Consider the following 23,329-nt stretch of genomic DNA (forward strand, 5'->3'; position numbering starts at 1 on the left):
CGGCAACAGGAATCCTTCTGGTTGCACACCATAAATGACCTCTTGTTGAAGGAACTAGAGTTTGGGATCATCATATCTGGTCTCAGCAAGCCCTTAAGATTTCAGAGTGAACCACACTGTCTAGCGGGATGTTGGAAGGCCAGAGTCTGTAGGTCATAAAATTGGATGTGGATATGCTGGCAGCTAGCAGCAGTTAGCAGAGAAATTCCACCAGTGGCCACAGACATCTGTAGGAGACAGAGACACGTGTAATACCTGTGAAAGATACTTCCAATAAAAACAGAGCTTGAAGGCAAAAAAATGAAGGGATTGCCTATAATATTCAATAGCCCCTTTCCTGACAGCTTACACCTTTGGGGGCATCACTGTGTGTATAATGGGTGCCTGACACATGAATAATGTATGTGTAATGTATGTGTCACTGCCTTAGAGTAAGGAACGTGGACCATAGGTCTTAGGCACTTTAAATAATTTACATTTTAAATCCGCATCTAGTTGGAGAGTTAACTGAGCCTGCATGTAACATTTATGAATACAAGTGAATCTTCTCCTTTTTTCCAAAGCCAAATGGCCTTTATCTGAGTGTTTAGTATGTGAGCAAATTTAGTTGGCATCTTTCCAACTCTGTCGAAATACCTAGTGCTTAGAGTGAGCGATGTGGACCCTCGTTAGGATTTAATGAGAAAGAGTACGTCTCTCAATAATTACCCTGTGGGCAAGTGAGACACGGGGTCTGGGCTGGTGTCCGAAGCTGGGTGTCGGCAGTCGTGTCAGATTCTCTGTATCTACAGCAACAGAGCAGAGGGGTCAGCATCCAGTGCCGTGAAGGATGGCACGTCTGCCTCCCACACGAGGTCCATTTCTCATAAATAAGTCGTGCCGGAGGCTGCACAGGAGCCAGGACCCTCTCCAGGAGCTCCCAGAAGAAGCTAGAGGGAGCTCGCTTGTTTGAAGCACTGCAATTTTGATCAGAAGCATTGCATGGAACTAGGAAGACAGAATGAAGACAGAGAGGCACTGAGATTCCATTCTAAACAGTTCATGAAGCAATTCTCTGGTGAATGATAGCTCATCAGAACATTGTAGAGTGATGGCGATGGCCACTCACTGTGTCCATCTCCATACATATGTTGTTTTATCTCATCTTTATTTAAAAGAGCCGAAACCCTTAGGTAGACACCTTAATTACACCCATTTTCCAGATGAGAGTACAGAGTGGTTAAGCAACTTCGTCCTGTCAGAAAGAACAGGGTTTTGAGCCCAAAGAGCTGAATTCACTGCATTGTCTAAATGCTTTTGTGCCTCCCAAATTCTCTGATTGTGAGTTATTTTAACAACTAAAAGTCAGTGATTAAAGCAAAGCAAACGACTGACTGGTATATGTTTGGCCCGCAAATGATGGGGGCCACATTGTCTATTTCTTTCCATAATGACCGTAGAAACATTGGACCTTGGGATTTGAAAGGGGTTTGTGCTCATGGAACCCTCATCCATTCAAGTTCCTAACAACACTCTAGTTCCTTTGAATAGAGTCTCTTACATCCTTCATTAGGTATATGAAAAGTACATATTGAGTGGCTACTCTGTGCTAGTCCCTGGATGAAGGTCGAGCAAAGTCAAGAACAAGATACACAAAGCTGCTCCTAACATGGAGCTTAGACTCTAGTCTTCTCAATAGAGAAGCCCCTAGCTCTTTACCCTAAAGCCAGAAAGTTAAATGCTGCCTTGATGCCACAGGACAGCTCTTCCAATATGTAGAACCACAGACCTACACATCAAGTACAATCCACCTTCTCTCCATTCTCTTACAGTATCCCCCATGACACCCTCTACTCAGTGATTATGCTGCAATTTCTCTTTCTTATGAGGCTTAGAAGTGAAGGCAGAATTCCACAGTGCAGTCTTATCATAATGGACATTGGTTGGGTTGACCATAGGTTTTGGCAAAGATCGTTTGAAAGGAGTAGAAACTCAGTTCACCAACTCAGTAGGCAAAGCTACTGAGTGACTTCTCAGCTCTCCAGGAAAGGGCAGATCACCCAGGCCTCAGTATGGGGCAGGTGGTGGCATGACTCCAGGAACCTCAGCAATAGGAATCCCCATGTCTTCCTTCTCTGTGTCCTTTAACATGACTTGGCTACTTTCTCTGTGTCAATATCTTTTTTCCTTGCTACCAACTCATTCAGTCTCTCAGAGTCTCAATTCCAGAATCCCAAAAGGTAACTTAGATTGGCTCAACCTTAAATTATGAGTTGGTTCCTCTTTGGGGTGTGACCACCTCTGGCCTAGGAAGCGATGCCCCTGCAGTAAGAACACATGTTCCATATGGTCGCTCCCTCCAGGGGCTGAGGGTTGAGCAGAAGGGAAGAGGTGTGTGTAGCAAATGGGAACAAGTCTCATCATCTGAAATCTCATGTTATAGCTTTTAAGGGTCCGTTTCTTATATTTAGGTGTCCTCTCAAAATTTCTGTGATTCCCAAACCCATAGATCATTTTTGATTGACTGTTCTTCTTTCCTGCTCTTGAAAAAAATCAATTCAAGTTTGTCTCTCCCTCCTTCAAAAGAACTAGGAGGCAGAAAACAAAGTAGATTTCTGTCCCCTCTGTGGGGACTCAACACTTAAGTCAATAGCATCATCGAATTGAAAGAAAAACTACTGGCAGCCAGCATTTACTGAGTATTTACTAAACTGTTGATGCTGTCCTCAGCACTTTATATGTTTAAGTTGATATATTTTCTACAGTGATCTTAGGCAAAATTAGGCAAAATTGCTTCATCTCAAGCAGCCTCTGTTTTCTCATTTGTGAAATGGTGGTAACACCTGATATACAAAGCAGTGATGAAATTTGAGAGATTATAATATAGCAGAATTTCTTACTGATGCATGGTATGTGCTGAATAAATGGTGCTTGGTGATTGCCGTGACGGTGTCATCAACCACAACAATGTCGTACAGCTCAATGACAGTGCTGTTTTGTAGTTCTTTAAAAGAGACCATTACTGTACTTCTGACTGAATTGTTTGAAGACAGAACACAACGCTGAGGTGGGGATTCGCATATCCAAAGGGTAGGAGAGGAATAAGGAAAAATAGTTAAAGTCACACACTGGAATCCAGGAGAGTTACAGTGAGTGTCAGGATCCCAGAATGCAGAATGCTGGGAAATCTGTGTGGATAAGCTAGGGTCAGCACCCTGGAGAGCTCACCGTGGTGCCCAAGTCCCTTCCACAGTCTTGATCTCAAAGGAATAGAAAACTCTGCATTAGGAACCCAGGCCTTTGGGGCACCCAGATGGCTCAGTTGGTTAAATGTCCAACTTCGGCTCAGGTCATGATCTCGCATTTCATGAGTTCAAGCCCCATATCAGGCTCTGTGCTGACAGCTCGGAGCCTGGAGCTGCTTCTGATTCTGACTGAACTGTTTGACTCTGCCTCTCTGTCTGCCACCCCCCTGCTCACACTCTCTCTCTCCAGAGAAATTACTGACAATGTTCTCTTCTAAGATTTTTATGGTTTCGGGTCTGATAGTAAGGTCTTTAATCCATCTTGAGTTTGTCTTTGTGTATTGTGTTAGAAAGTAGCCCAGTTTCCTTCTTTGCATCTGGCTGTCCAGTTTTCCCAGCACTATTTATTGAAGAGTTTATATTCTTGCCTTCTTTGCTATCTTAAGCTATATAATCATAGGTTCATTTCTGGGCTGTCTCTTCTGTTCTGTTGATCGATGTGTCTGTTTTTGTGACAGTACCACACTGTTTTGGTTACTACAGCTTTGTAGTTTACCTTGAAATCTGAATTATAATACCTCCAGCTTTGTTTCTTTTTCTCAAGAGAGACATACATTGTGATATATGGAGACACATGGCAGCTACATTTGTGGTGAACATAGCATAATGTGTGAACTGTTGAATTATAATGTAGACCTGAAAATAATGTAACATGGTGTGTCAACTGTAGTGAAAAAAAAAAAAACAGCCTTGTAAAGGGTCTTGTCTTTTGTTTTATGGGGAGGCCCTGGTGACAATAGAATTCTAGGTGCTGAAAAGATAGACAAACACTAGAGCCTTCTGGCCCAGAGAGGGCATTGGAATTCGTGATTAGGCCAGAGGGGTGTTAGAGATTCTTGTCAGGACATGAAGACATTTCATCTTTCCATCACTGGAGACTTCAGCTATAGTAACACACAACTAGTGTGCATGCACATGCACACACACACACACACACACACACACAAGAATAGCCAACAACACCAGTTTCTTATGTAACTGGTGTAGATAAGAGGCAAGTATCTTAGGCTCAGGAGAAACACTGGGTTCCACTTGGATTCTAACTAATATTATATATTTAATATCTATGTCCCTGTTTCATGAAACATTGGTATCCATACATAAAATTACATGAGTAAGAAAAAGCTCATGAAAATGAACAATCCTGCAGATGTAAGGCTTTGAATAAAACATAACTTGGTTAAATGGTTTGTCTTTTCTTTTAATGAACCTTTGTGCAACGTAGGCTGGGCAAAGGGTTTCTCTGAAGTCTATGTGCTAACACCCACATGGAGTGTTTCTGCCTATTTTGGGTAGAAGAGTCTCGGGGAAAAAGTAATTTTGAAGGGAGGAGAATGTCAAGTAATAAATTATGCTTGTGCTACAGTAGAACTAATACCAGATGCCAACTTGTGTCTGAAAACATAGCTGGAAATGCTTTGCTACTGTTAGAATAAACAGCCCTGAGTAATATATATTTGGTTAGACTGTGGGAGAGCCATAAGGAAAGAGAGCCTGAACTGCACCCTGCGCTTGTGGCTGACAGGCTAAGAAGCCTTGGTCAAGTCCCCTTTTCTCTCTGGGTTTGCCTCCTTGTCTGTACTAGGAAGAAGCTTGGATTAGTTTGGTCTGTAAGGTCCGTTTGATGATCACAGGTGCAGAGTATGCATGTGAGTGATGAGTGAGTGAAAGGGCTGCTTCTTGCTGCCATATTCCATAAACAGTTGATGGATTTGCAGAGAAGGATAAGAAGTGGTATATACCTGTATCTTCCTTTTCTTAGGGGCTGTATCACCCAACAGATCCTAGTCACATGGAGAAGCATCATTAAATTATGATTATGTGCAGTATTACTAATGTTGAGGTAATGGTTATTCTTTTTTTAAAGGTTTATTTATTTTTGAAAGAGAGGGAGCAGGGGAGGGGCAGAGAGAGAAGGGAACAGCTAACAGCAGAGACACCGATGCGGGGCTTGAAATCATGAACCCTGAGCTGGTGGTCTGATGTGAGGTCAGACAGTTAACCAGCTGAGCCACGCAGATGCCCCGAGGTAATGGTTATTCTTTAGGGGCTCTTGAGAGTCATGGAACCAGTGTGGATTCCTGGGATGGACAGTGCCTTTCTTCACCACAAACTTCAAGCTTTTGGAGGGGGGAAATGTTTTTGAAGCTATATTTTTCTATCCTGGAAAAAAAAAAACACATCTGAATTTAAAGTGCTATTCAAAAGGGAAAAGGGACTGTGAACAAATGCATGAAGTAGATTTCAGATGTTCACTTTTTACTATCAAACCCACCCGTTGGCTAAGCTGAGGTGTATTGGTGCCAGGGGAAGGTGACGATCATCCCATCTCCCCGATAGTCAAAGTGCTTCATTCACAAAGAGCGGTGAAAACTGTACATGTTCTTCTATGAATCCTCTCACCTAATGTGTGTGTTTCCTCTAGAAAAGACCGCTTGTAGGAAGGCACATTATCTACTGAATAGCAAGTCTTCTTGAAAAACAGATTGAGGCGATTAGGACAATGCAAACCAAGCCACCTGCCCTATTTCCTGCCTTCAGTCAGGGTTGACTCACGACCTGTCTGAGTGCCGTGGCAACACAGTCACTTAGGAGAAGAAGCAGGAAGGGTCATTTTGTCTCCTCGATGAGGTGACTGTGAGTGTAGGCCCTGGAATCTGAGAGATTCAGCTGTGATTCTCTGTCCCTTCCAGTCTTTCCTGGGGGACTTTAGACAAGCAACCTCAACTCTTAGCTTCCACAGCGATAAAATGGGGATATAGCTCCTTCTTCTCAAATCAGTCATGAGGCAAAATATGGTCAAGTATGTCAAGTGGTGAGCACAATGCCTGGTACTTTGTAAGTGGTCAATATCAGGTGGGCTCTACTTGTCCCGCCACTGCAGTTATTATTACTGCCGCCATGTATCAAGTGCCCTCTGTGTACTGAGCACCCTGCAAAACCCCAGGGGTGCAAACTTGGACCTGGTCCATGATTTCAAGAAGTTCAGCATCTCATGGTGCAGTGAGGGGTACACACGTGGTTGTGGAACAATGTGTAAATGTTGTGGCAATAAAGCATTGGCATAAACCCAGATTAGGGCATAAGGAGGTGAGGAGGTCTTGGAAAAAGCAACATTTGGGCTGAGCCTTAACTCGAGTGGCAAAGAGGTGAAAATATTGCCTGATACATTCAGAGACCTCTGCACAGGGCAGAGAGAAGAGCATGGGGATATGGGAAGGGCAGCCCTTCCCTGGCTCTCTAGCCCTCATGTCCCATTGGAAACGCTGTGAACTGTTGTCTCCAGTGAGAGCTTGTCTTGGGTAGAAACAGGATAGATACCACACAGGGCCACCACGGCAGAGGGAGTCTCTTGCTTTGTCTGTCACTTTTCCGTGTCTTTGAGTCTCTGCCTGCATAGCTCCTATGCTGTGAGCCTGTTGAGTGTCTAGGTATTCTTGCACGTTTGCAGCTCATCAACACTCTTCAGGCCCTGTGATCCTTCTCAGACCCTTGACCTCCAGAGAAGCAGGTCAAACCTGGCCCAAGGATCTTTCATTCCTGGCTAAAACTGACCTCCTCAAAGTACCCTGGCCCCAGACTCCCACTGGACATGATCCACAGGATTTCTTTAGCCCTCATCTCTGCTCTAGGCACACACTGCTCTTTCAGCCACCATAATCCTGACCTTAGATCCCTCCCAGGGCCTCCCATCCCTCCTCTGTTGCTCTTTTTTTTCTTGCTTAAAGAGCTTTTCTAGAGGACTGATTACCAAGCCTCTTCTCTACCCAAGAGTGCTTCTTTGTCACAAATGATTCCACTCCTTGAGGACATTTGGTGACATTTAATTCATCTCCTGTTCTCTGCTTGGATGAATGCTCAGGAACTCCCTGAGAGGAAGGACAAGGCAGTGACACATCTGAGAAATGCAATCTTTATGTGGTGGGTGAAGGTGATGGATTTTTACTTCCTTTCTGATACTTTTCTCCAGCAGTGTGAGGATCTCTGGGCATTCTCCCTCCTCTTGACTGCTTTCAGCTGATTTATTCTTTCCTGGCTTATGACTTTTCTTTTTCATTTATGTCATCTGAGTTTTCTTCTTGCGGTGCCCAGTACTCCTTCTATAGCTTTTGCACTGTGTCTACCACGTCATTCAAGATGATGTCTTGACTGACTTTTTAAGCATGTGTGAGAAGCTCTTCGGGGATGGAAAATTGAGTTAATCCTACTCCTGAGTTGGACTATGGGAATTCAAGTCCCATAAACTTGGGTGTCCTATGACTTGTGGGCCTTTTGGCCTGACAGTATCAAGGTGCTGTTCTCATTTCTGGAGGAACTGCCTAGCGCCCAACTTCCTGCTCTTCTGCCCATGGTACTCCTTAACACGCACCCTTTGTTGAGAAAGGGGAGAATTTTCTTCCCTTTCCTCAACTTGTACCTTGATGCATATAGCATGTCTCCCACACGGAACTGGTCAGTCTGCTGGGTTGGGAACTTCGGCTCCTCTTTGAACCCTTTATTCATTCTCTTTATAGGAAAATAAGTTGCTAAATTATCGTAAGAGTCTGGAACATCCTTTGGGCCATGTGTACTGGTGAATAAGATCTCTGCACCTCAAAAGCATTACATCAGCTCCATTCTTCCTTCTCCACTTTCTCAGGCCAGATCCAGCAGGTCCTCTGTGCCTTCTGCCCCTGGGATCTGAGCATGCCCCTAGGCAGGGAGGGGATTTGCACTCATGGTCCTGTGTGTTCAGGCAGGCATATGATCTTGTGAAGTTCTGATACCCAGTTTACTTTACAATAGCACTCCCCCCCCCACCAGATATTAATAATCTAGTTCATCATTTCTCATCTGGCTGGTGTTGTTGGCATGTCACCTCCAGAGGCAGAATATCAAAGGAGAGCATGAACCTCAAGCTCACCAAAGCCCCATTCCCTCAACTCTTATCTCAGGATGCCCCCTGTCTCCTTCCCTACCTCTCCCTACTCCTCCACATTCATTCCATCCCTAGGGGACTCACCACCTGCCGTTCTCCACATGCCAGGCCATTCTAGGATCTGAGTTTCACCCGGAGCGCCCCCCAGCTTTCCCACTCACCAGCCAGCCAGCCCCTGTCTGTCCCGCCAAACTCAGACTCAGCCTCCCTCCCTGCAGGAGATCTCTGACTTCCCAGGCTGGCTGAGCTGCCCCTCCTCGGTGCTTCCCTGATGCCCAATCCATCTCATTCACATCTCGTCACCTTGATCTGTGAATCCACTGACTCACCCTCCTCCCCCCCTATAGTTTGTGAGCCCATTGAAGGAAACACTCTATCCATTTAGCTTAGTATCCCCAGTACATGTCACATTCCAAGAACCAATAAAGTCATGAGGCCCTAAATCAGAGGTTAACGGATGCCCCTTTCATGCAGAACACATCTGCTAACCAGAAAACACCTGAGCGTATACCTGAACATATAAGGCACTGACCCGGAAACTTAGGCACAGAAGGAGTTGTTTGCAGAAGGCTTAGCTGAGTGAATGGCAGCGCTGCTACATTGTAAGATTTCTACAGCAGAAACGTGCACTTCTTTCGATTTAAAATCAACAACAACAAGATGAAAATGTCTAAACACAAGTTGTCATTCTGTAAACTCTTTGCCTCCAGCTGCAACCGAAGCCAGTGAGGCTGCCCACATTTGCCGTGGGGAACCATTGACTGCCCGTCCTGGGCCTTCACCCCCCAAGCCCAACTCGCGGGCAGGCAGCAGGCTCATTGACAGTCCAGTTCACAGAGCTTAATGTAATCAGAGCCTCTTCTCCTCACAAGCTCGTTCCGAAGGCAGGTCGTTGGTCTGCATGCAGGTGCTGGTGGAACAGAATGAAACTCCTCCTGAAAGAAAAGGGAAAGAGCCAATCTGATGCAAAATCCGTCTGCATTTCAGAGGCTGTCGAAATGAAAAATGAAGCCAGGAGTTTGGCCTTTAAAAATATTAATTTCGTGTAAAGATGAACGGGCGGCTGGTAGAGAGAAAATTCCCTTGACTCCCGGAGGTGCAAACAGGGGCAAATTCTGAGCCTTTGTCCTGGCCACGTGGGTCATCTCCAAACCTGATGAACACTTATCTGCATTTCATTTAGCATAATGAACATCCATGCGTGTCATAGAGTCATCAGTGAATCTTCTCTCCTGTTCTGAGCTTAGCTGAGCTGGTTCAGTCATATGCTTTTGCCTTATTTTTGTTTCAGGAGGTGATGATTAACCCAGGGAAAGCAAATATGGCCAACTTCTGACAGGGGTAGTGATTTGGGCTCAGATAAGGGCACCTGCAAGGAAAGAATGGACACCTCATTGCCAGTAGATGGGAAGGACGTAGAAGCCACAGGGAAATAAATGCATCATGTTAACATTTGCCCGTCAGAGTTAAGGAGACGATGTCTATTTCAATAGGTGTCTTTTCGAGCAGTTATGAAGGGCCCTGAGTCTTCCCTTACTCCCCTACACCCTGTTTGTGTTCCAGAAGCTCCTCCTGGCCTGCCCTCAAGGTCAGGCCTTCCAGGCCTGTGTCCTCCCTCTGCCCCTCACTCTGGCCTGGACCGATGCAGAGTTTCGTAACTGCCTCTGTGTGCTCCCAACTCCTCCTTTCCCCCACTGCTCCAGAACACTCTCCTTTTAAAAAATACCTGCAGCTGCTTAAAAATATTGATGGCTCTATGTAGTCTAGTGCGTCAACTCCAGATTCTTCATAATCTGGTCCCAAGCCAGCCCTCCAGCCTCCTCTCCTATCCATCCTTCAGTGCACTGCAGATTCTGGTCAAATACGTCCTACAAACATACCAGACCCTTCCCTGCCCTCTGTGCTTTGTACATGCTGTTCCTTCGACCCGTGTGCCTTTCTCTCCCACATCCACCTGAGGAACTCCTACACGTCCGTGTGGACCCAGCTGACATGTCCCTCCACCCCCGCCAGCCTTCCTGCCTCTTCCCAGTGGAATGGGCTGTGCTCAGCTGACGTGCAGCTCCACCATGATGCTGGGTGCACAAGCGTGGTCTGTCAGCCAACTGACCAACTGTCCCTGTCAGCCAGGCTGCTCGGAACCATCTGTGATAAATAAGCATGTCCTCTCTCCCAGGGACTGACTTTAGGCAAGTTGCAAGGGATGGTGGGTGTGAATTTGATGCTATTCTTTCCCTGCAGATGATGCTTAAAAGACACTTGGATGAATGAAATAATTTATGTTTAGCAAACATACTTTTGTTCTACTTTTCCTAAAAGCTCCATTCCCAATTTGTATCAGGCTCAAAGGAGGAGAACCATCTAGATTCTTAACCATCTTCTCCCTTTGATAATAGACCATCCGCAGTCATGCAGACATGCTTGGAGGTGACTGAGTGTCTGGCTTTCTGCCCATCTGTCCTTCTGCAGAAGCCAGTGGTTTTGAATTCATCATCCATTCCCTTTCTCTGGCTCAGGCTCCTGGGTATATGTGGCTTGAATTTTCTTATAAAAGGTACCTGTGTGTGGAGAGAAGTTCCATCCTGTGGCCAGAATGTGAAGCTAAGGACACTGGCCACGAAAGGGCCTGGCTCACAGCGTCGGTCCCATCAGCATGGGTCCCGCATCATGGACGCCACCACTTCCCTCGGTGGCCACAGAACTACCGGAGGCCCAGCAGAAGAGGCGCGTGGGGTCCCTTCCGTCTGTCCATCCACCGTGTAAGCTCTGCCACCACTCCTCTGCCTCTCCGGGCTCCCCTGCTCTGATACTTATCTCCGCAGTCTGCCACCCTGTCCCTCCTGGGAGGCGACACCCTCTTCTGCTGCCAAAGCACACACTTCTGGGTCCTGACTGCATCCTCGCACAGCCAGGTTGTGGGGTCCGCTTCCTGCCCTCGTGGCTCCCGTGGACAGTGAGGGGAGAGCCTCACCCCTGCAGGATGGCCACTGCCAAGACAAATGAGAGCGACTTCGTGAGATAACTGGAAGGGGAGCTGGAGAGCTCAGCAGGAGGAGGCAAAGTCCAGCCTAAACTTCCAGAAGTTTCCCCTTGCTCTTCCATTACAACCATCTGGCCCCAACCCAGTGACCGGCGACCCAGGCAGAATTTTCGAAAACACAGACACTGCATCCCGTGCCAGCACGAGGGAACTACCCCCTAAACCAGAATGCATCCTGTTAGCACATACCTGTTCCCACGAACAGCGCGTGAAGCAGTCCCTCCACTCTGTGCAATTACCAGAATGTGTGGAAGTAATTCCCCGTGGGCGTCATCCCCCAGTTTGCTCAGTGTGGGTTTCCTGTATCATTTTGCAACCGAGAAAGCAACCTAAATGTTCTACCTGGAAAGGAATTAAAAGAGAAAATTATTACTCCCCAGCAGCTCATCCAGGCTCCGAAGGAGGGACAGTGGGACGTGCCTGTAGACAAAAACGAAATCGACAACCGCGAGCCGCGGGGGGTCCCAGACAGCCTTCCTTTCACTCCCCGTACTTAGTGTTGGTGCCACTTTCCATGCCTGTTTTTAAAAAATTCTGGGCTTGAAAGCAGTAGATATTGATCACCTTGGTGATCTGTACATTGAATTAGACTAATAATCTCAAGTTAAGCAAATTTGAAAGAATGATTGTGGCAGTGTGATAACAGACCCTGAGCTAGTGCTTCAAGGTAATGGTGAGCACATGTCTCTACCCTAGCAGATAATCAAGAAACATGGGGCCTGACTGTCCCTAACGTGAGGCTGGCATCAGCCGGGAGGAGCCACTGTGACCCATTTGCCTGGTTCCAGAAGAACCAGGTAAAGTTTGCATCCCCTTCTTACTTCTCAGGTTTTTTTTAAATTTTTTTTTAATGTTTTATTTATTTCTAGGAGAGAGAGAGCAAGACAGCGTGAGCAGGGGAGGGTCAGAGAGAGAGGGAGTCACAGACTCTGAAACAGGCTCCAGGCTCTGAGCTGGCAGTCAGCACAGAGCCCAATGCGGGGCTCGAACCCACGAACCGCAAGATCATGACCCAAGCGAAAGTTGGACGCTTAACCGACTAAGCCACCCAGGCACCCCATTACTTCTCAGTTTTGACCCATCCTTAAATTAGCCTCTGTCTTCTCCTCAGACCTGCTTTATCTTTTCATCCTGACCCCACGATTGCTCTCAGTCCCATGGACCCGTGTCCCCGAGCCAGAACCTGCCCACCACATTGGCCCCTTGCTCCCCTCACTCACCACACGGAATGCACACGCCAGCTATGGCGCTGAACTGGGCCATGCTGTCACTTCCTTCTGGAGTAGCTGGGAGAAGTCATGTCGCATCCCCAAGCCTCTTTTTTCTCATCTGTAAGATGGGTGTGCGTGGTGGTGATATCCACATCACAGGATGCAGTGAGGGTCAAATGGGAAAATATCCAGACAGTTCACAAAGCCTAGCTATCGTCAGTGATCGTTGAATGTTATCTGTGCTCGTGATCATCATCACTACCCTAATCGAGAACTAAGTCCTTCTATTTCATTACCTACAATTTTCTTCCATTCCTCTCCTGCTGTCTCCCTCCTGAGCCACGTCATCTCACTTGGACGGACACAGTCTCTGTCTGCTTCATCTCTCGAGCCCCCAGTGTCAAGAACAGGGTCCAGCACCTCACACAACCTCAACAAATCCCTCTGCCATTGAACTTAATGTTCTGACCTTTCCTCACCAGCTGGGTTCCCCCAGAACGCAGGCAGAGGAGTCGCCAAACACAGCGTTCTTGATCTGGAAGAATTTGTAACAGACTCAAAATACACTTTGGAAATTCAAACCATACATCACTTCCCCTATAAATTTCAGTAATCATTTCTGTTTAGTTTGTTTTAAGGATTTGATGCCTTTAAAGTTTAAATGTGGGAAAGTTATGCCTTTTCCCCTTGTTTTATTTCCCAGCACTATGACCAATGAGGCAAAGAATCCAAACTCATTAAGTTTCACACATAAAGAATTGAAATGTATACAGTGCTCACAGAGGCTGCGGGCTGAATGATGAAGCTCTCTTTGTAGGCCTTGAACATGTTGACACACTCTATATTTTTCATCCACAGAACATGGTGTGAGCACCATCTCGCACCACGTAACATTAATATTATTTTTATGACTGCACAATGCAGTGACACATTGCTGAGCTGCTGAGAAATTTAAAGAATAAAAAAGATTTAGACACTGAAAAAAGCTTGAATCATTGAACTTGGAGAGGTAGAGGAAAGGTTGGAGGACGGCTGGGAGCTGATTACACGCTTCCATCAACACACGTATTTCTTAAATGGCTCGGGCCCTCGGCTTTAGTGCCAGTGGGTGTGGCTCAGCTCAGCATGCTCAGAATTTAGGGGGTCAGGACTTGCATTCGTTCAGCCAAAGACCCAGGCCATCCATCCATCCATCAGCGTGCCGAAGACCATTGAACTGGCCGAAGGGAAGGAAATCACTGGGGGAAGGAGACGGGTTGTGACGTCCGCACTCTTTGCCGCCCCTTCCTGCCCCCGTGCTAGACATCACTAATCAATCGTCCAGATGCAACCGCAGGATCCTGCTCCACACAGAGCCTGGAGTACTATTGTCGGGCTTCATCCGATTTGCCATAGAAATAGAAACCTATCTAATGTGGGGTTTTTTAATGTTTGTTTATTTTGGGAGACAGAGAGAGAGGCAGAGAGAGAGGATCTGAAGCATGCTCTGTACTGATAGCAGGGAGCCTGATGCCGGGCTCTAACTTCATGAGCCATGAGGCCATGACCTGAGCCAAAGTCAGAAGCTTAGCCAGCTGAGCCACCCAGGCATCCCCATAACAAAATTCCTTAAGGGTGAAAAGACCAGGCTTTTTCATTACTTTCGTTGTTTGTCAACTCAACTCACTCCTTTGCTTGGTCAGATGTGTATGACTGCTCTGAGGTCAGACAAGGGCTCCCATCTTGACCTCACCACCTCCCAACTACGGGATCACAAGTCTTGCATCCCTGGTGTCCTCATCTGTGTGTTGAAGGCTGAATTTGGTGCCTGTGATTCATGGTGGGTCTTGACATACAAGTCCTCCCCACCTTAGTCGCTTCCCAAACCACAGCCACGGCGTGTCAGGCACTGATGAGAATCTGAGGTACCAGCACCCCAGGAAACAACTTGCATGGAATGATAATGTCACATACAGCTGGGGTCACATGCACCCCTGGGGTATCCATGAATGCCAGTTATAAAACCCCAACCTCTGAAGAGTAGTTTTTAAAAGGATTGAGTTGCATACATCCTTCAAAAAAAAAAAATATGATCTAGAAATTTCACTCCAAGATATCTACACCAAGAGAAATGAAAACACAGGACCACACAAAAACTTGTAGGTGAATGTTCAAAGCAGCATTATTGGCATAGTCCAAAGAAGAAAGCCAATGTCCATGGATAAGCACAATGGGGAGTATCCATACGGTAGAATACTAGTCAGCCATAGAATGAAGTAGCGTAAGGCAAGAAATGTCTGCCGCTGTAAGGCACCGAGATTGTGGGCACAGGAAGCTCCTACAAGGCAACTGCTGATGAGTATGGCTTCCTCTTTGGGGTGATGAAGATGACCTAGAATTGATTGTGGTGGATGGTTGCCCAGCTTCATAAACATACTAAAAACCACGCAACCACACACTCTACATGAATGGATTGTGTGGTGTGTGAATTATGTCTCAGTAAAGCTGTTACCAGGAAAACCAAAAACATGCCCACCCCACTACAGCCAGAATGATCTTATGTCAGCCCCTTCCCTAAACGCCCCCGTGGGAGTCCTGTTTCTCTCAGATCAACCCCGGTCTTTCCGTGGGCCTGCCAGGCTCATGTCGCCTGGCCTGCCTCTGTCAACCCCTTCTCACGCCACGCCCCTTCCCCTCTCCCCTCCAGCTGCATGGGAGCTCCTGTTCCTCAAACACTCCTGCCACAGGACCCTTGTACATGCTGTTCTCAGCCTGGAATATCCTTCCCTCCCACACCATCCCATTACACTAGTTATCTCCCCACCTTCCTTCAGATTTCAATTTAAGCATCAATTCCTTGAGAAGCCTCCCTCACCTCTGAGAGAAGCCCACCTTCTTGGAGATGTTTCCACAGCACCCTGAGCCTTTCCTACATCTCCCATTCTATAGTTAGAACATAGCAGGAAAGTGTATGGTTAACAACCACTGTTTTACTCACCTTTGGAGCCCCAGTAACTGGCACACAGTAAGCACTTTAAAGTATTCTTTATCTAGATGAAATTCACATAACATAAAACTGTCTTAAAGTGAACAATTCAGTGGGATTTAGTACATTCATGGTATTGGGCCACCACCACCTCTATCCTGTGCCAAACTTTTCCATTATCCCAAAGGGATGAAGGTAAAAGGATTGGCAGATCCATTAGGCAATCTCTCCCCACCCCCTCCTCCCCCAGCTTCTGGCAACACCGATCTGCCTTCTGTCTCTATGGGTCTATCTGTTCTGGACGGTTCTTATAAAGGGAGCCATACAGTGTGTGACGTTTTGTGTCTGCTTTTTCTCAGCATAGACTTTTTAAGGTTCACTCACATGGTAGCATGATTCATATTTCATCCTCTTTGTGGCTAAATAATATTCCATCAGATGAACATACCACGTTGTGTTTATCCATTCGTTCAGAGATGGACATTTGGACTCTTTTTACCTTTTGGCTATTGTGACCAATAGTGCTAAGAACACTCGTGTGCATGTATTTCTTTGAGAACCTGTTTTCAGTTCTTTGCCTACTCAGTAGGGAATCCCTGGACCATATAGTAATTCTGTGTTTACCATTTTAAGGAACCGCCAGACTTCCACAGTGCCTGCACCATCTTACATCCCCACCAGCAGTCCATACGAGGCTTCCAATTTCTCCACATCACTCTCACCAACACCTATTTTCCTTTTGTTAAAAGTAAAGCCATCCTAGTGGGCGTGAAGGAGCACCTTATCATGGCTCTGACTTGGATTTCCCCAATGACCATTGCTCTTGTGTTTTTTTCATACTCATTGGCCATTTGTATTTCTTCTTGCCAGGAATATCTATTCTAATCCTTTGCCCATCTTTTAATTAGCTGGTGTGTCTTTTGTTGTTGAGGTGTAAGTGCTCTTTACGTATTCTGGATCATACACGCTTATCAGATACGCGACTTGCTGACATCTCCTCCCATTCTGTAGGTTCCCTTTTGCCTTATTGGTAATGTCCACCGCATTGTATTACAAATGACGCAACTGCTAATAAACCCAGTAGCAGACACTTAAGTGGCATTTGTGGACAAAACAATCAAGTACTCCCATATCTGCTCACCAATTTCTATCTCTCAGAATGCGTGGGTATTTGGAATCAGCCTGCTGATTGGCTGCAGGTTTTCATTTCCATTCAGACTTTAGGAATCGTGGTGCATCTGTGGAGGGTACTGGATGTCTTGGAGTACAGAAGAGTTGAACAGTCCCTGTCCCCCTGTGCCCACTGACCAGGTCCCCCCGGGCAGCTTCTGGGTGAGCACATCAGAGGAGATGAAGGTAAAGGGGAAAATGAGGTTTCCCAGGACAATTCTTTAAGGACCACCCCCCCCATTGTCATGCCAGGTGCCAATTAACATTTAGCCAAATCCGAGGTTCATACCCCAACCAGCTGTCAAGCCGGCTTTTCGGAGAAGCCTGTGCTGTGGCGAGATCTAATTGTGGAGCCCCGCACACTGACATTTACAGAGCCAGTGAGAGTGTGTCTTTATTTAGCACATTCTTGTCTTGTAATGTGAGGTTCCTCGCGGATGCCCCCCTTCCCCCCGAATTACTAACGGCCATCCCGTCCTGGTTCAAGGAAACGGTCCTCTGCAGGCAGAGCCCGGGACTCGGCTCTCACGGGTTTGCCCTGGTGCATGGCGGTGTCGTAGGGAGAGGAGTGAGGGGCCATACCCGGGGCCCCACACCTTGTGGCTCATCCCCGTCGAAATCACGTAGACACCTCAGCTCCTACGTTTTAGTTCTGCTAATAACATCGACTCTTGTTTTGACAACTAAATAATATAGGCTTGTTGAACAAAATTAGACAATTAGGACAGGATGCAAAGGGTGACATAAGAAACCCATACCCCACCGTTCCGAGATAATTGCCATTAACGTCTTCATGTATGTAATTCTCCTGACCTATTTAAAACCTGTGGATGTATAAAGACATGTTTTACAAAAAATGGCATCTCAGAGCTCATACGATTTTGTAGCCTGCTTTTTCCTCTCGACAATGTAATAGAAACGTTTTCCATGTCATTAAATATTCCCCGACTAAGCATTTATTTTTAATGTGGGTGCCTCTGGCTTAAACAGCAACAATACCCCAGCCACTCCTAAATGGGGAAGAATGTCCCAGCATTTTCGACCTGCTCAGACCCTATAGAATCATCTGGGTCTCATTTACAGGCCATTTTCCTGGATGGGGCTTAGGATTCCAGAGTGCAGACCCAGCGGCAAGGGTCTGGCTGATTGTGGGCTCTGTTGAAGGTACGAGGCTGCATGGACACACTGCACCTTCTGGGCCAGGTCACGTGCAAATAACCCCTGAAGGTTCTGGGCTGAAGCACGTTACCGGGAAACAGACAAATGTGAGAGACACGTTAACATTATCGTGAGCGCTCAAAAGCAGACATCCTGCAGCAGGAAGGAGGGAGGTCTTTCCCAGATGACAAGGGAAGTTTGGGCTGAGGTATGGCTTAGAGAGAGGGTGGGGGCCGCCGTGATATTCCCATTTTCAGAAGATGCACTGGAGACAGTGGAAGCTGGGCAGTTTGTCCAGTTCCACCCAGGGAGTATGCGGGGAGCAGAGCTACAGCCAGGACTGTCTGATTCCAAAGGCCACCCCGCCTCCCTTAGGCCTCTGTATCATGACCTCCCAGAATGGGGCTCCCAGCTGGGCCAGGAGAGAATCCTTCATACTTTGTCATTCTTTCTGACCGTAAGCATGTATTAGGCACCACGGGTGTCCAGGAGCTGCGCTAATATGCATAGAGTCACAGACCTTGAGAAGCTCACATGCTGGGGCTCCTGGGTGGCTCAGTCAGGTGAGCGTTTGACTTCAGCTCTGGTCATGATCTCACGGTTTGTGGGTTCGAGCCCCGTGTCGGGCTCTGTACTGACAGCCAGCTCAGAGCCTGGAGCCTGTCTTCGGATTCTGTAACTCCCTCTCTCTCTGACTCTCCCCTGCTCATGCTGTCTCTATCTCTCTCTCAAAAATAAATAAAACATTTTTAAAACAATTTGTTTTAAAGAGAAGCTCATAAGCTAGAGAGGAGGCAGATGTGCAGTTGGGATAAGGTGGATGTGCATTAAGTGTCGGCATGAGTGAGGCACAGTGAAAGCGCAGGAACGTGGACTTCCCATCGAGTGGGGCAGAATCAGGACCGGCCTCACAGAGGAGGCTCGCGGGGGTTCGGACTTGGACAGTGCTTGTCCGGGGCCACATGGGAGGAGACCATCCCAGGCAAAGGGAATGGTGTGTGCACAGGCCTAGAGGCGGACAGCCTGGCATGTTTGAAAACCGTGGCCCGTGATTAAGCCCTGCTGGCAGAAGAAGGATGAGGGAGGGGGTGATGGAAAGTGTAAGGAGCAGGTAGAAAATTTCCAAGGGCCTGTGTGGCGGCCACGGAGTGTGGACAGTGCCCTGGTGGCAGCAGGGAGCCACACCAGGGTGGAGAGCTGAGAAGCCACGTGCTCAGGGGCCACTGTTAAGAGACAGCTTTGAAAACACACGGGAGGTGGTGAGCTGGGGGTCATTGGTGCCCTGCCCTGACGGAGAAGTCACAGCGTGGAAAGCCAAAGACGGATGTGGGCCCTGGAAGGAGGTTGAACGGGCCGACTTGGTAATTGACAAATTGGTTCCGGGAACGTCCTAAATCTAAAATCAATGCACCCCCCACCAGCTTCCATTTTATCCCATTTCCTGCCTTCGCCATCTCTTTTGTGCTCTCTCAGTTAAGTGCCATGCCAGTCGAGCTGATTGGGATGAGAAGTTTGTGGGGCGCCTGGGGGGCTCAGCCGGTTGGGCTTCAGACTTCGGCTCAGCTCATGATCTCACGGTTTGTGAGTTCGAGCCCCACGTCCGGCTCTGTGCTGACAGATCGGAGCCTGGAGATGCTTCGGATTCTGTGTCTCCCCCTCTCTCTGCCCCTTCCCCACTCACACTCTGTCTCTCTCTGTCTCAAAACTAAATAAACATTTAAAAAATTTTTATAAAAAAAAAGAAGTTTGACAGCCGCCAAATGTTTGCATTGGTTGCCCGGCTGAATACCAATGCTCAGCATCCCCCGTTAGATAACAGATCTCTGCTTGTGGGAGTCAATCTGTGTCAAAGAGAGAAAAATGCATTCCCCATAGATGGAGCCGTTCGTTCTGTTTATTTTTAAAATAGTTTTATATTGTTAAAATGCCAGCCTTTGATTTTGTATCTATAATGAAATTGGGGCAGATTGTAGTTCAGCTGGTATTGAAGGAAACATGCTTTTTACTGTCTTTGAAATGATGAAAATACGTTTTGTCATACAAAAAAATTCACAAGCGAATATGGGACATCTGGAACGCAGGTGTGGTCTCTACCCTTGTAAAGCTTAATGTTGAATCATTTATCCAAAAGGGCATCTCAGTATTTGCTCCTGTCTTCGACAGGTGCTCACTCCCGTGAACATCAGTGCAGTGAAATATTAAGAATGCCAGAAATCGGTTCTCAAGAATTACTTTCAGTGGCTTTTAAATGTTTGGGCTTTAATGTCCATCCCATGTGCCCCTGCCTCAGGACCTTTGCACTTGCTAGTTCAGCTCTCTGGATTGCTTTTTCACAGGACATCCATGTGCCTCCTCCATACTTCCTTCATGGCTTGAATCAGATGTGACCTCCTCAGGCCACCTTGTTTAAAACTGAGCCCTCCCACCCAGAACTCTCTGTTCCTCTTCTTATTTAATTCACCACCCCCCCGCCCAGCTGTCATCTCTCTTGATCTTATCTGCAATCTATCTCCTCATCTAAACTGTAAGCCCAGGAAACAGGGGATCTTTATGGCTTCTGTGTATGATTTTCTCCCCACCAGCTACAGCCCCGGAGCACCTGGCCCTCAATCAGCCCTCAGAGAGTATTTGTGCAGTGAGCAAATGAGCCTCGGGGTCCTCACCTCAAGCCTGGGGGTGGGCAGGGGGCTTGCTAAGATGTGAGTGAAAGGAGAGCAGGGTGGGGGACACAGGGGAGGCGGGTCTCAGGATGCTTGGTGCGCTGGGAACAGCCACCAGCACTGTGGGCACAGCCGGGCTGGACAGTGCCCAGATGGTATCCCCGTTGCTTCACGCACGTGTTCCCCGGCTCACACAACCTTCGACCGGATACTCCGGGCCCGGAACACTATTAAGAAGTTTTTTTATGAGTGACACTCTAACACCAGAAGTGTCCCCTTGGAAACGTTTCTGTGTGTGTTATGTTTCTTAACACTGTGCCTTTTCAAATGTAAGGCGTTGCACTTACATGTCTTTAGCAGGGAAAAAAAATAAGTATAGATCACCCAAATTAGGAGTAAAAGAACCTTCCTCTGTAATTCCATCCCACTGAGCTAGCCATTGTTAACGCGTGCGTGTGCCTATGTAGATGGATAGGGAGATCTCGATTTATAAATACGTATGCACGTATATACATGTAGATATCTATATATATGGAGAGAAAGAGGTTACGTATTTATATGTGCTTTATAAAATAGTTCAAGTAAAATTAAAGGAATACAGGGGCGCCTGGGGGGCTCAGTCAGTTAAGCGTCTGACTTCACCTCAGGTCATGATCTCGCGGCTCATGAGTTCGAGCCCCACGTTGGGCTCTGTGCTGACAGCTCAGAGCCTGGAGCCTGTTTCAGATTCTGTGTCTCCCTCTCTCTCTGCTCCTGCCCCACTCATGCCCCGTCCCTCTCTCTCTCTCTAAAAAAATGAATAAAACATTTAAAAATTAAAAAGAAAGAAACATGAGTGGCGAGGAGACAGCGTTCCATTGCAGACATTGTGTGCACAAGCCGTATACCGCATACCAAGCTGGAATGCATGCGAAACTTTCCTGGACTTCCAGCCTGTTCCAGCTGTAGCAAAGTACTGGGTGGTGTAATAGAACAGAAATTCAGTCTCTCACACTCCTGGAGACAAGAAGCCCCAAATCAGGATGTCAGCAGGGCCGCAGTCCCTATGAAGGTTCAGGAGGAAACCCTTCCTGCCCCTCTTCTGGCTCCTGTGGCTGCAGACATTCCCTGGCTGTGGCTCCCTTACCCCAGACCCTGCCTCTGTCTTCATGTGCTTTCTCCTCTGGGCCGGGTCTTCTCTTTTGTGTCTTGTGAGGATTTAGGATCTACCCAGTTAACCTAGAACGATCTTACCTTGAGATCCTTAATTTAGTTACATCTGAAAAGATCCTTTTTCCAAATAAGGTCACATTTACAGGCCCTGGAGGTTCAAACGGGGACATATCCTTTCGGGGGCCACCATTCAACCTACTCCAGGCCATGGAGATAACTCTTGTTTCACTTCAAGGAGCCACTGTTTTTATCTGCTTTGATTTAAAAGCTTATGTAACTGGGGACACCTGGGTGGCTCAGTTGGTTAAGCGTCCAACTGCAGCTCGGGTCATGATCTCATGGTGTGTGAGTTCAAGCCCTGTGGTGGACTCTGTACTGAGCGCTCAGAGCCTGGAGCCTGCTTCGGTTTCTGTCTGTCCTTCTCTCTCTGCCCCTCCCCCACTTCTGCTCATTCTCTCTCAAAAATAAGGAAATACATAAATACATAGAATTTTTAAAAAGTGTATGTAACTGTCCAGGACTTATTGAGCCTCTACTCTGTGATTCTTACTGTAGTGACAGCTTCCACTTGCTAAATTCACCCTGCACCGTGGGTCACGTGATCGGTGGTGCTTAGGGATTATCCGTTTCCATCCTCACAGCAGACGTGGAGACGAGCTAAGACCACATCCTTTTGCAGACCCGGGGGACCTGGACATCAGAGGGTGTGATTTGCCCACAGTCACACGGTTGTTGCAGAGCAGAGCTGAAATGTATCTCTTTCTTTGGGCTTTAACACACACACTATTTTCGCTGCGCCACAAGGCAGCAGAAACAGATGGTTAAAACATGGCTTCCGCCTCCACATGCCTCACAGCGGGTGGGAGGGGCTGCGGCCTGTGGTGTGTTGTGACACGTGTGATGTGTGCTACAGAGGGGCCTCCAGCCTGCCCTGGAGCTTCCCACAAGGCTACAAAGAGAAGGGGACGTGCACTTTGACCATCGAGTACAAGCTTGCCAAGTGTAAACGTAGAGAATTGCATTCTGGGCCAAGGGAACAGAATCTGTGAAGAAGTGGAGTTAATGGACCACCCACATGTCCCTCAAGTACCGTCCCGGCACCTGTGTAGGATGCAGTCATCTGATGTCAGAGGCTGCCCTGGCGTCAGGGTCTTGCACACAGGAAGTCAGCCTGAGAAATCTCTGGCTGCCCGAGGAACGGGTATAGCTTCCCCAGGGCTGCCCGGGACAGTGGGCAGGGAGGAGGAGGGGGCTTCCTCCCTCAGGGACATGCCCCCTTCCCACTTTCATGCACGCTCTAACCAACCCCTTCCCCAGCTGCTCTGCGTTTGGATTCTACTTATCACAGGAAGTAGCATTGAAGTGAGACGTGACCATCAGGCAAGTGAGACAAGGGCACTTAGGGATGGTGAGCAGGCTGGGATGATATGAGTCCTTGTCAAGAGAGAAGCAGCCCCGTGGACCACAGTGGCGATGATAGAGAGGGTACCAGGCAGCTCCAGGTGGGTGGCCTGGGTGGAGCGTGACACCATCAACAGGACAGGAAAGGAGTGTGCTTGGCTGGGAAGGTACTGAGTTTGCTTTGGGGCCCGCTGTGTTTGCGGGGTGCGTGTGAAGCATTTGGGTAGAAATGTCAAGCTGTTAGAAGCCTGGTGCTGGGGGGCGCTTGGGTGGCTTAGTCAGTTGAGCGTCCGACTTTCTATTAGATCATGATCTCGCGGTTCGTGGATTCAAGCCCCGCGTCGGGCTCTGTGCTGACAGCCAGCTCAGA

The 23,329-nt window shown here is 47.5% G+C and overlaps 1 protein-coding gene across 1 annotated transcript in view; it reads left to right on the top strand.

The window, feature by feature from the left end:
• Window positions 1-23,329, top strand: part of CDH13 (cadherin 13) — a 1,024,187-nt gene that overhangs the window by 838,717 nt on the left and 162,141 nt on the right. The gene's annotated exons all lie outside the window — the stretch shown is intronic.

This window comes from Crocuta crocuta, unplaced genomic scaffold, assembly GCF_008692635.1.
Source record: "Crocuta crocuta isolate KB4526 unplaced genomic scaffold, BGI_CrCroc_1.0 scaffold61, whole genome shotgun sequence".
In the NCBI taxonomy this organism is placed as follows: domain Eukaryota; kingdom Metazoa; phylum Chordata; class Mammalia; order Carnivora; family Hyaenidae; genus Crocuta; species Crocuta crocuta.